Source organism: Paroedura picta, chromosome 2 (assembly GCF_049243985.1).
Source record: "Paroedura picta isolate Pp20150507F chromosome 2, Ppicta_v3.0, whole genome shotgun sequence".
In the NCBI taxonomy this organism is placed as follows: domain Eukaryota; kingdom Metazoa; phylum Chordata; class Lepidosauria; order Squamata; family Gekkonidae; genus Paroedura; species Paroedura picta.
The window spans coordinates 107,048,721-107,060,796 of NC_135370.1; the positions used below are offsets into that span (position 1 = coordinate 107,048,721).

At 45.2% G+C, this 12,076-nt stretch overlaps 1 protein-coding gene across 6 annotated transcripts in view; it reads right to left on the bottom strand.

The window, feature by feature from the left end:
* The window catches only part of LUZP2 (leucine zipper protein 2), a 500,598-nt gene that overhangs the window by 297,897 nt on the left and 190,625 nt on the right, over positions 1-12,076 (bottom strand). The gene's annotated exons all lie outside the window — the stretch shown is intronic.

The following is a 12,076-nucleotide window of genomic DNA, read 5'->3' on the forward strand; positions in this document are numbered from 1 at the left end:
GTGCGGACTCCCGCGCATGCCTGCTTGCACTCGCCGTCGCCCCGACCCTCGCCCACCAGCCCCAGCCGGCCTGCGTCCCCGCCGCGGCATCTCCAACATGGTGCACTTCGCCAGCAGCTCTGGTAAGCTGCCCGGATGACCGCCCGCCCTTCTCCCACCCCCATACCAGCCTTCCCGAGCCGCGGCTGCGCCGAGCCTCTTCCATGCCCCGGGAGGACGCTCAACATCCCGCGTGGCTGCCTGCCTGCCCTGCGGCCTTCTCCCCGCCCCCAAGAGAGGCCAGGACAATGGCAATGCCTGCCTGTGCAGAGCCCGGCCCCGGGAAGCCTTCGCCCTCCAAAGTCTTCCCTGCCCAGCGCTCGCTAGCGCCCATTTTATTCAAGGATAAAATGGGCTTTTTTTACTAGTCCTTTATATAATGCTTTAAGTATGAAATTATGAATGTTTATAATCTTAACTAAATGGCATTATTTCCTGGGTCCCTCAGCTATCATATGCTATCAAGCTGTTTTAAGGAAGACAGAAGGGTTAAAGAAAGGCTATTGCATGTGTAGGTATCGATTTCATACGTAGCCTTTTGTATTCATTGGAGGACTTTTCTGAGCTTCTCTGCTGTATTTTCTTTCATGTCCTTTAGGTCTGCATATCTCAAAGACGATCATTGGCTAAACAATATAATTAAGTTAAATGAACTTATCCTGCATGACTGCTGAACCAAAAAAAAGCTATTGATGGGTGGATGATGGGTTAACTATCCTGGATAATCTAATTGAGGCAGGCTAAAATGACCATGACCTTTTCTTAGTTACGATTTGCGGGGGTGATTGTAAATATAGCCTCTGAATTTGCACCTGGCATTCCACATCTGTGGTTTTCTCCGATGACTGGTCAGGACTCCAATCGTGTTTTGCATTGTCAGGAAAATGGGTGGTTCTGCCTCCTGTCATGCATCCACCCCTTTTTTTTTGGGGGGGGGGGTTCTGTACATGCACAATAATGCATTCACACTATAACACTATCAATTTTTTTACAAAATCACAACCCACCCTCATTCCTTGATTCCCATGGCGCTTGAATCACCCAAGCAAGGGGGGGGGGGTTCTAATGACGATATGCACTCAATCACATGCATATATGAAGGCAAAGCATGTCAGCCATCATTACACAACTGTTAATCTGCACAAAAGTTACAAAGTGCCCTGTTGCACCTTAAATCATGAAAGTGCATTTACATGCTGAAGGGGAAGATGGGGGGACGCTGGGGTAAGTTTTAATTTAAGGTTAACTTTCTGATGTATTCCCAGAAAGCAGGCACTACTGTTACTAAAAGTTTGCAATGTAAATCAATCATGCTCAATTAAAAAAAATACAGATGGGAGAAGGAGGCTGGTGGGAGGAATGGCAGATATTGTTGGGTGTTGTTGTTGTTGTTCATTATCTTTAACTGCTCCTGCGGTGTGGATTAAATAATCAGTTAAGGGCACCTAAGGAGGGCCCTGTCTGTGATGAGGAAGGGTGCCGATAGGCCCCTTCCTCATGACTGACAATCGGAGGGCCCAATCGGCAGGCACAAAGCACCTGCCGATTGGGCCCTCCGATTGTCAGTCCGGCGCCAAGGGACCAATGGTGAGCCGTGCACAGTGCGGCTCGCCATTGGTCCCTTGCCGCTGGCCTCCCTAATCGGGAGGCGCTTCGATCCGATCCGCCCCACTTCCACCTTGCCTGCAGCCGCGTGGAGCCCGCCATTCCCTCAGTCGCCTCACACACGGACGGGCGCGCTGTCAACGTACGCCCAGAAATGGCCAGCCACTGCGGCCCTGCCGCCGCCTCCTCCTGGCCCACGACTGGCCATGCCATGGCTGCCGCCAGCAGCCTGTACCGCCAACCGACGCTGTAGCGCCCGCCTGCAGCGCCGCCTGCGCCTCCCACGACGGCCCCTCTATTCTCCCCACACACGCCCTGCCTTCCTTTGGGAGCTCCGGCCACGCTTGCTCTCCAACGCCTATACGCGCACATGTGTGCGCGTCATTTCTTCTACGACGGATCCCCTGGGGGCGCCAGAGGAGAGCCTCACCCTGCGACTGCAGCGAAGGGCCAGCGGAGAGTTTCGCCACCACCCACGCGGTAAGCCACGAGCTGCCTGCGCCCTGGGGGGGGGCCGTGGAGAGACACCTGTGGAGATCGGTAATCTCCGCCCATGCTTCCGGCAGGGCCGAGCCTCACCCCCATTACTCTGGCCGCTGCAGGGAAGGGCCCAGAGGGAGCCTCGCCACCGCCCACACAGTCAGGTGCGACGAGCCCTGCTCCTGGAGGGGGGAGGGGCCGCGGAGACACACACATGGAGGCAGACACCGATGGAGAGCTACAGACTGGGTTAGAGGAACACAGACAGACACCACACAGAGAAGGGCAGGGAACAAGGAAGGACAATATGAGGGAGGGGATGAGACAGAGGGACATACCGGCCTGGGAGAAACACACGGAGAAGGACACACAGTCCCACAGATTGCCATGGATGGGAGACACACAGGACATACAGCCAGGACTCGGCCGCTGGGTGGGAGGATGGGGGGGAGCAAGACAGACACACAGGGCACTGGGAGACTTTGACAAATCAACACAGAGACAGACAGACACAGACCCAAAGGAGATTCAGGAAGACAAGAAGCCAGACACAATACAAGCTCACACTCTTGAAGAAGAAGAGTTGGTTCTTATATGCCGCTTTTCTCTACCCAAAGGAGGCTCAAATCGGCTTCCCATTCCTCTCCCCACAACAGACACCCTGTGAGGTGGGTGAGGCTGAGAGAGCCCTGATATCACTGCTCGGTCAGAACAGCTTTATCAGTGCCATGGCGAGCCCAAGGTCACCCAGCTAGCTGCATGTGGGGGAGCGCAGAATCGAACCCGGCATGCCAGATTAGAAGTCTGCACTCCTAACCACTACACTAAACTGGCTTGCTACCCCACCCTTCCTTGCACCTGTGGTCTTTACACGTTGCTGTCCCTGCTCTCACGCCTGGGGGAAGCCGCCCCCACTCTCTCCCCCCCTCACCTGCTGGGGCAACCGAGTGCAGGGCCCTTTCTTCGAGCACCCACTGTCTGCCACCCACAGCGGGCTTATATTCTAGTCTGTTCATAAACCAGCATGGTGGGGTGGTGAAGAGTGCTGACCTCTAATCAGGAGAACTGTGTTTGCTTCCCCACTCCTCCACAAGCAGCCAGTTGGGTGACCTTGAGCCAGTCACAGTTCTCTCAGGATTCTCTCAGCCTCATCTACCTCACAGGGTGTCTGTTGTGGGGAGAGGAGGGGTAGGCAATTGTAAGCTGATCTGAGTCTGTTTCAGGTGTCCCTCCTGGGGTACAAGTGGGGTACAAAAAAGTGGGGTACAAAGAAAACCAAAACAGCTCTTCTTTATAACTCTCCATCCAAACTGGATAGACCTTTAGGGGTTATAGTACTCCCCTAAGGCATCCACACTGCCAAATCAAGTGAAGGGACCCTATTTACAGCAATGAAATACATCCATGCTACCACCTTAATTTTTTTTTTTTTTACTTAATGTATTTTCTACCTTTCTCTCGAGACGGCTTACATTATTCTCCTCTCTTTCATTTTATCTTCACAGCAATCCTGTGAGGCAGGTTAGGCTGAGAACATGAGCCTGATCCACAGTTACCCAGCAATTCTCAATGACAGAGCCTGGCTCTCCCAGATCCAAGCACAGGCCTTCTAGATCTGAGCTCAGCACTCTAACCACTACCCCATGCTGACTCTCAGCATAAAAGTCCATGGGTCAGATGAGAAGTCTTACTCCATATCCTTCAGGACTGAAATAACTGACCTATGTATCTAATCCTAGTGTGTTCAGTCTGCAGGCAACTGTAAAAAAAACAAAAAAAAACAGCATCTCTTCTTCCACAGACTCTAAGGCAGTGGTCCCCAACCCCCGGTCCGAAGACCAGACCCGGTCCGCAGATCAGTCGGTACCGGGCCGTGGCTCCTCCTTGTCCTCCTCCCTGGCTGCTGCCCTGCCACTCTACTGCCGGCCCACCTTTGGTGCTCTCCGGCGGCTGCCATGCCTGGGGATCCCCCTCGGCATGGCACCACACAGCTGCTGCTAGCAGCACCCCCCAGTGGGCGATGGTAAGTCAGGGGTGCCGGTGGGAAAGCAAGTGGAGCAGGGGCTCAGGTGGCAGCGGTGACATCCCTCAGCAAAAGACTACCCCCCCCCGGGCCTCAGTAAAATTGTCAAGCATTGACCGGTCCCCAGTGATAAAAAGGTTAGGGACCACTGCTCTAAGGAACACTGTCCCCTTAATAGAAAAATACTGGCTTCCTTGCAAAACCAATAGAAGGTGGAGACTGCAATAGTGAAAGAAATCTGGACAAAATGGGGGGCAGGCATCATGTCCCTTTTTTGTTATAGGATGTCTAGATTTTTTGTCATAGTAATTATGATAAATCACAATATATTAATTTTTGTACCCAGTGTAATTAATTAAAAAAAAAGAAATGCAGCAGTCTAGAAGATACATGCAGGGAACATGAGGACATTGGATTAGACTTTTCATAACTATCCTGTTTGGATTGATTCACGTATTTTATGCCCCCTCTAGTTTTTAAGATTGTAAAGTGAAATATTTATCTTTTCTTATGTGTGTGTAAATTGCAGCTGATTTATGGCAACCCCAGCAAGAGACTTTCAAGTCAAGCAAGAATGGTCTTCTATTGCCTTCCTCTGCACAGTGTCCCATCAAGGTATCAACCCTCCTTAGCTTTTGAGATAAAATGGAATCAAGCTCTACCATACCACCTTCTCTCCTTTGTTGTTCACTTTTAATCTATTTTTAAGAACCTTCTGATGCTTCTCTCAGAATAATGACACAAATTACAGACTTCTCCTAAGAAAGACATTCTGATTCCTTGAAATCCAAATGCGGCCAGCAGCAACTCCAACCTACAACACTTTTTCTGCATAGAATCTAGAGAGGCATAGTGAACTGCAATTCCTCTTGTAGCAGCCAGCACCCTACTAGCGGGGGAGAAAGCCAAAGTGTGGGGCACAAACCAGGAGACAAATTCAAGTCCCATTGTGGGACAAAGATGCACAAACAATGCCGGGAGCATTTCATGCACAGCATCTGGTTTGTGAGAAAGAAAGAAGCTTGGATGCAGTAACATGACCTTGTAAGTCAATCGAAAAGAGCAAAGGAATGATAAACAGGAGAAATAGATTTGAATCATATACCAGGCAGATGGAAGAGTGACTATTACAAAGCAAGCTTTCCATTTAGAGCTCTGCCATAAACAATTTGGATGGAATAATAGAAAGGTAGGGAGACAGAACTCAGACATCACACTCTAGAGTTATGCCCACAAGCAATTGTGTGCGTTAAAACAAATGACTCTTTTTATTTTTTGCTTTCAGAGTGCAGTCCTGAATTCTACATATAAATTCTACTGACTAGATATGGATTTATAACTGCTTTGAAAGATGAGTCCATGCAGTTAAATAGGAAACATTATGCATAATAATGATTCATACCAACAGTTTAGACAAAGTTGCTAAACTGGAGAGAAAGGCAAAGTGAGAGAGCAAACAGATATTTTTAGAAATCTGTTTCCCATCATCAAGATAATATAATTTAATCTGAATGTTAAATATTATCTGTTATGTTGTAATTTGTGCTTTGTCACAGGCTATTGGGCACCCTTGCCCCAGATAAATGAAAAAAAGAATGCATGAATATATGTATATGTATATATATATATGTGTGTGTGTGTGTGTGTGTATATATATAAACCACTCAGTTGCTTTTGCAGATTTTCACTATGTATATGTATATGTATATGTATATGTATATGTATATGTATATGTATATGTATATGTATATGTATATGTATATGTATATGTATATGTATATGTATATGTATATGTATATGTATATGTATGTGTATATACCACTAAGTTGCTTTTGCAGATTTTCACTTTGACAAGGAACCAGCATAAATCCTATGAACTGCCTTAAAAGTGTAGTAGTCCATGACTGTGGACTCATCATGAAATTCAGTTTTTGAACCATGAACAGAGCAAAATTTGTAATGAATTTTGCTTTGTACTTTGATTTGTGCCCATCTGTACTACCCAACACTGCTGTAACTTTCCTGAACAAGTGTTTTGCAATTGCTGTCAAATATCTGAGGTTGAATAAACCGAATTTAAATACTGACAAAACAAAGGTGATACTTGTCAGAAAGGCTGAGTTCTTGGAGGACTATGTTTTCCACATTTGATGGGGCTCAGCTGACTATTGCTGACTCAGTTAAGAGTCTAACGCAGGAGTTCTCAACATCAGTGGTCCCCAACCCGCGGGCCATGGCCCAGTGCCGGGCTGCTTGCGGCCCGGGAAGCTTCTTACTGCGGGAGGAGAGGGAATCAGGGCCGCGCCCACGCATGCGTGGCATGCACGGCATGCATGGGCGGGCAATTGCCCTGCCGGTCCCCAGCCTCAAAAAGGTTGGGGACCACTGCTCAACATGATACCCATGGACCCTCTGATACCTTCCCTGGTACCTGCCAAGTGTTTTTAGTTAGTGGGCAGGGCCAGGTGAGGCTTTTACCCAGCAAGTATTCTGACTGGATAGTGGAGATTTTTTAGCAGTGCAGACTTTTCAACATATTACTTTGGCTGTAGCTGCCACCACTGCCCAATTATCTTTATTGTATGACTGAAGTGAACCGGAAGCAGCCACTTTGTGGCAGGATCTCCTACAGCAGACATTTTTGGCAGCCATATTGTTCCCTTCAGAAAGGTAAAGGTGGCCACAGGCTCAAAAAGATTGCAGGTTTCTGGTCTAAGGCTTATATCTGACCTGATATTATTGTGAAGAAGCAAGTAAATTCAACTGGGGGGGAGGGGTTTCTTCCATTTTCTATAGCTTCTTACACTCACCTGTGGATCCATGCTACAATATCCTCAAGTCTATACAATTATAGTAGATGTTATCTGCCCCTAAAGACAGCTCAGAAACTTTAGTGGGGGGGGGGCAGAGGCCCACAGTTCAGTTGCTATTACTAACTTGGTGGATTATGCATTCTATACCTTTTCTGAAGTTACTACATTTGTTATCAATTAATTCCTGGGTTCAATTGGAGGTACTGATTATTATCTAAACAATGTACTTCATGGCACGGTATCTGCATATTTAAAGGTCTACTTCTTTGGATATGTTATTTTGCATTAACTTTGATTATCTGAGCAAAGCTTCCTAAAAGTGATAGCCTGCAAATGGATAAGATCACCTGTTACATGCATCTAAGTATTCTCTGTTATAGCTTCCACCATGCAGAATGGCCTGCCAGAGGAATCCTCTCACGCTGCATGTAGTGTGGAATATGGTTATAGTAAAATGGAATTGTTCAGGAGGACACTTCTATAAAGGGAATAGGGTTGTAGTTTACTACCCTGCTTAAGGTAAAGGTATCCCCTGTGCAAGCACTGGGTCATGTCTGACCCTTGGGGTGATGCCCTCTAGCATTTTCATGGCAGACTCAATACTGGTTTGCCAGTGCCTTCCCCAGTCATTACCATTTACCCCCCAGCAAGCTGGGTATTCATTTTACCGACCTGGGAAGGATGGAAGGCTGAGTCAACCTTGAGCCGGCTGCTGGGATCGAACTCCCAGCCTCATGGACAGAGCTTCAGACAGCATGTCAACTGCCTTACCACTCTGTGCCACAAGAGGCTCTACTACACTGCTTATTATATGTATTATCCTGTTTTATTACATTGTTTTCTAATTTGTTTTTTGCATTGCTTATAGTATGTCTTAGAGTAGATCCCCACTCCCCACCCCAAATGTTTATAGATTTATAATCTGTATGAATTTCAGCAAGGAAAGTGAGCTGTAAATAAAGCTGTTGTCTGGGAGAACTGCAAACCATGGAAATGTCCATGCAACAGAAGACAGAAGCTAAGCAGCACTCTCCAGGTACTCAGAAATGATAAGTGAGAGTAGAGCATGGATGCCTAGCACTTTCCCCAAAGTTATATCAAAGCGCAAAGGGTACTGGATCAGCTATGGAGGATACTTTGCAAAGTCAGGGAAGGAAAGGAAGAGCCCACAGAGGTGGGACCTTTTATATCTGTCTGTCTGTCTATATCCTGCCCTTCCTCCAGGGATATCACGATGGCAAGCACTCTTCTCCCCTCCTGTATTTTATCTCCACAACAACCCTGTGAGGTAAAGCAGTCTAACAGAAAATAATTGACCCAATACCGGAAACCTGAATCTGGTTTGCCTCTATGTCAATACAGCACCCTGAACCTAATGGCTTAGAAAAGAGTTACTTGAATTATACAACTTTTCTTGTACTTCTCAAAGACGTTCCAGCCCTTTTGCCTCTTCAGAGGCCTTCTTTTGTTTCATTTGTTCTTTAAAACTAATCTGTGTGCATGTGAGCTCTGGTGAGTACATAGGTATTAAATATTTTAAAAGGAACCGTTGAACAAGATTTTCCCTCTATCTTGCCAAAGTTTCACTGGATTGTAATCTTCCTGCTCCTCTGCCAGTGTCTCATTATCTGCTTTATCCTCTCTCTCTGTTTAAGTGCATTTTCACAGTGTTTGATAGATATGCTGTAGGCTGCATTCAGTTCAACTTTGTTAAAGCTCTCAGCAATGCCTATCTGTTAATTTCAGTGGCACAGACTCTAATCTATCAAGTGTTTCAACTCAAAGTGATATGGATGAGATTGTGCACACAATCAAAGTGTTAAATAAATGGGAGAAAACATCTGGAAATTTTCCCTATATAATATCTCCAGTTCATCATACCTAGCGGCAATTTTTAAACAAGTTTGCAGATATTCAGGCAGCACTGAATAATCTTATATGTGTTATCTTGCTAGTTTCCTATTTCTCTTCTTAGATGTATATCACACAGAAATTCCCTTACCTGGACTCAGATCAGACCATGGAATTAGATTGACTGTTTCTGATGCTAATTTCATGACTGCTCGGGTTATCTGTTTTCTTCTATATACAATTTTCAGCAGGGAATTTTCAAGGGTTGTAAAAAAGCCTCCTAAATTTAACTATGCAACTTGTTTATTTATTATTCAAATATCTAATACTTTTACTAGTTGATAGAAATCACATTAATTAGACATTTGATATTTAAATAACCCAGGGTTTTGATGTGCACAATCACTCATGTTGATGACTTGCATTCAATCATTCATTCATTCTTTAACTTATTTATATCTCCTATCTGGGATGGTTGTCCTCTTCCACTGAGCATGCAGCTTTGGGAGGGATGCACATTGAGTGGTAAGGGTGGTAGGGGACATACACCTAGACAGCCAGATCAGTCAAATCAACTCTGATGACCAATGGGGTGACAGATGTTGCAGTCAAATCTCCCTCACATCCATTATTTATATTCATGCCTCAGAGTTTAGGAGAGTCTGGTAATATATCCATTCATGAACCGCCACTGAAATGTTTGTGCCTAGCGCCCTTCAATGAACATTGTTTCACAAACCAGAAAAAATCATGATTAACATTGTTTCAAGAGCTGGTTTATGCCCATTCCTAATATAGAGGGGAATTTCTACATGGCTGTCATATCCCTTGTATAGATTTGTTTAAAGGTAGAAATTGCTTGTGCATTGTAGCTACAAGACCCCAACATGTTCAGTCCAATGAAGTAGAGAAAGTCAATACATTTATATGTAGATTTGGGTAAGTCCCTATGTGTAAAGCAACTGCAGGTCTTTAATAAAATGTTAGTATTCTGTTCACTTTTATTGATATATAGCTATTTTTATTGATATATAGCTATTACATTGCCAATTCAGAAAACAAAATGGACTTCACTTTTTCCTGTTGGGAGAAATGTAAAAATGAGTATTGCACTGCACCATTTCACAATTTGATTCATATTAATTGACATATATATTTGTTGGCATCTACCCCAAAAACCTCTTGTGCAGAGTAGTAAGGCAGCAGACATGCAGTCTGAAAGCTCTGCTCATGAAGATGGGAATTCGATTCCAGCAGCCGGCTCAAGGTTGACTCATCCTTCCATCCTTCCGAGGTCGGTAAAATGAGTACCCAGCTTGCTGGGGGGTAAATGGTAATGACTGGGGAAGGCACTGGCAAACCACCCCATATTGAGTCTGCCATGAAAACGCTAGAGGGCGTCATCCCAAGGGTCAGAAATGACCCAGTGCTTGCACAGGGGATACCTTTACCTTTTCACCCCGAAAACATGCTTTCTAGATTTATAGCAGCTAGAGATACAGGCTTATCAGGCTCCAAAAATAATAACAAAGAATACCCAGCCAAAGTAAGACAAAGCCATGAGCAACTTTTTAAGTTCTATAACATTCATCAGGTGTGATCTTGCTTACTACTTATTGTAGAATGTTGTGCCAGTAGGAATAGATAAAATGGTATTTAGTAGAACTATTATCAGATTGTAAATTGCACAGTGAACCTGTCCTGCAGTTGAATATATCCAGTCAGGCACTCGCAATCAGACTATGAACCAATCAACAACATCTGTTTGCACAAGCAACTTGAACAGCTGTCAGGTTCACAGCTGCTCTGTTGATCATGGATCAACTAAGAGTTCGATTCTGATTATCTTATACTTCCCTGTGGTTTAATCATGCTGTGCTGGTACACAGGAAAGTTTTAGGGGGGATCAGACAGGATAAACTGTGAGTTGGTTTTGCATGAACTATCCCCCAAATAAAAATGGTTGCACAATAAAAGTTGATCTCTGATTCTGCTATTTCCTAGCCAATCTGCAAGCCAGTGTTGTTGCTGTTGTTGTTGTAGTTTGGGGGGGGGGGGGTTGGGGAAAGGTTCTGATCCACTGCCTCTAGGAATAAAATCACCACACCCGTGCAAGGCTGTGTGTGGGGGGGAAGGGGTAGGAAACTATCAGCTTCTTATCTCCTTGCTTGCAATGGGGAAAAGCTGATACCCTCGCCCCTGGAAATGAAGCACAAATAATGTTATCTCCCTGCTTGTAAGGGTGAGATGAGAAGTCGATCTCTCCTCTTCCAAACTTGGAGTGAAGGGAAGATAAGTGACTGCCTTCTCCAAAGCAGGTTCAGACAAAAAAAAAGCCATTCACTTTTATTTTCCTTCCTCCAACCTGGGAAGTGTATGTGAGGAGAGATACAAGCAGGAAGATAAAAAGGTGTACACTTCTTTTCTGTTTCCTCCAAACCAAAGGGAAAGAAAAAGGAATGACTTATTATCTTCCTGCTTGCAAGCCAGGAGTTAAAAAAGGGATTGCTCCCCTCCTCCCAGTCTGCTTGCAAGGGAGGTAAGAGAAGCAATCAGCTTCTTTTCTTCCTGTTTGCAAGTGGGGGAGTGGGTTAAGGAGGTGATTGGTTTTCTCTGTCTTCCTAACTTGGAGGAAAGAGAAGTGCTCAGCCTTTCATCTCCCCAACTTTGAGCAGGAGAACCAAGTTACTGAAAAATCAATAACTTCCATTCCCTTGTGCAGTTGGGGAGGGACAGAAGCACCCTGCTTGTTATCTCTTCACCCCAAACCAGGTGGTGATGACTAGTTGATCACTTATGTTCTCCCCTTCTTGCGGGGAGCAAAACAGGAGCAATCTGTTTACCTTCTCCCCACTAAGAATCTCCTGTGTACTTGCATGGCAGAGACTAAAGGAGAAACTGAGGGGGGAAGACTGAATAGGTATCATCTCCTCCCAAGCTTCTCCCTGGATGCCTATAATGTTCCTTGTGTGTGCTGAATCCAGATATACAAACTATTAGCCTTTTGAACACTCAGCTACTTGATTTCTACTGAAGATGAACAGGGAGGATGTTCAAGTAGCCATACTATGGATGTCCATTTCAAGAAATATTGTTTTATTTCTATATCAAAAATTCAGGAAGGGCATTGATGATAATTTCCCTTATCTATCAGGTGTGTTGTTATTGTACTGTAAAACTGTGCCTGGATATCTGAAGAATATCACTACACCCCCCCCCCAAAAAAAAGAGAGTAAAAACAATAATCATGCTGCTGATTACATTA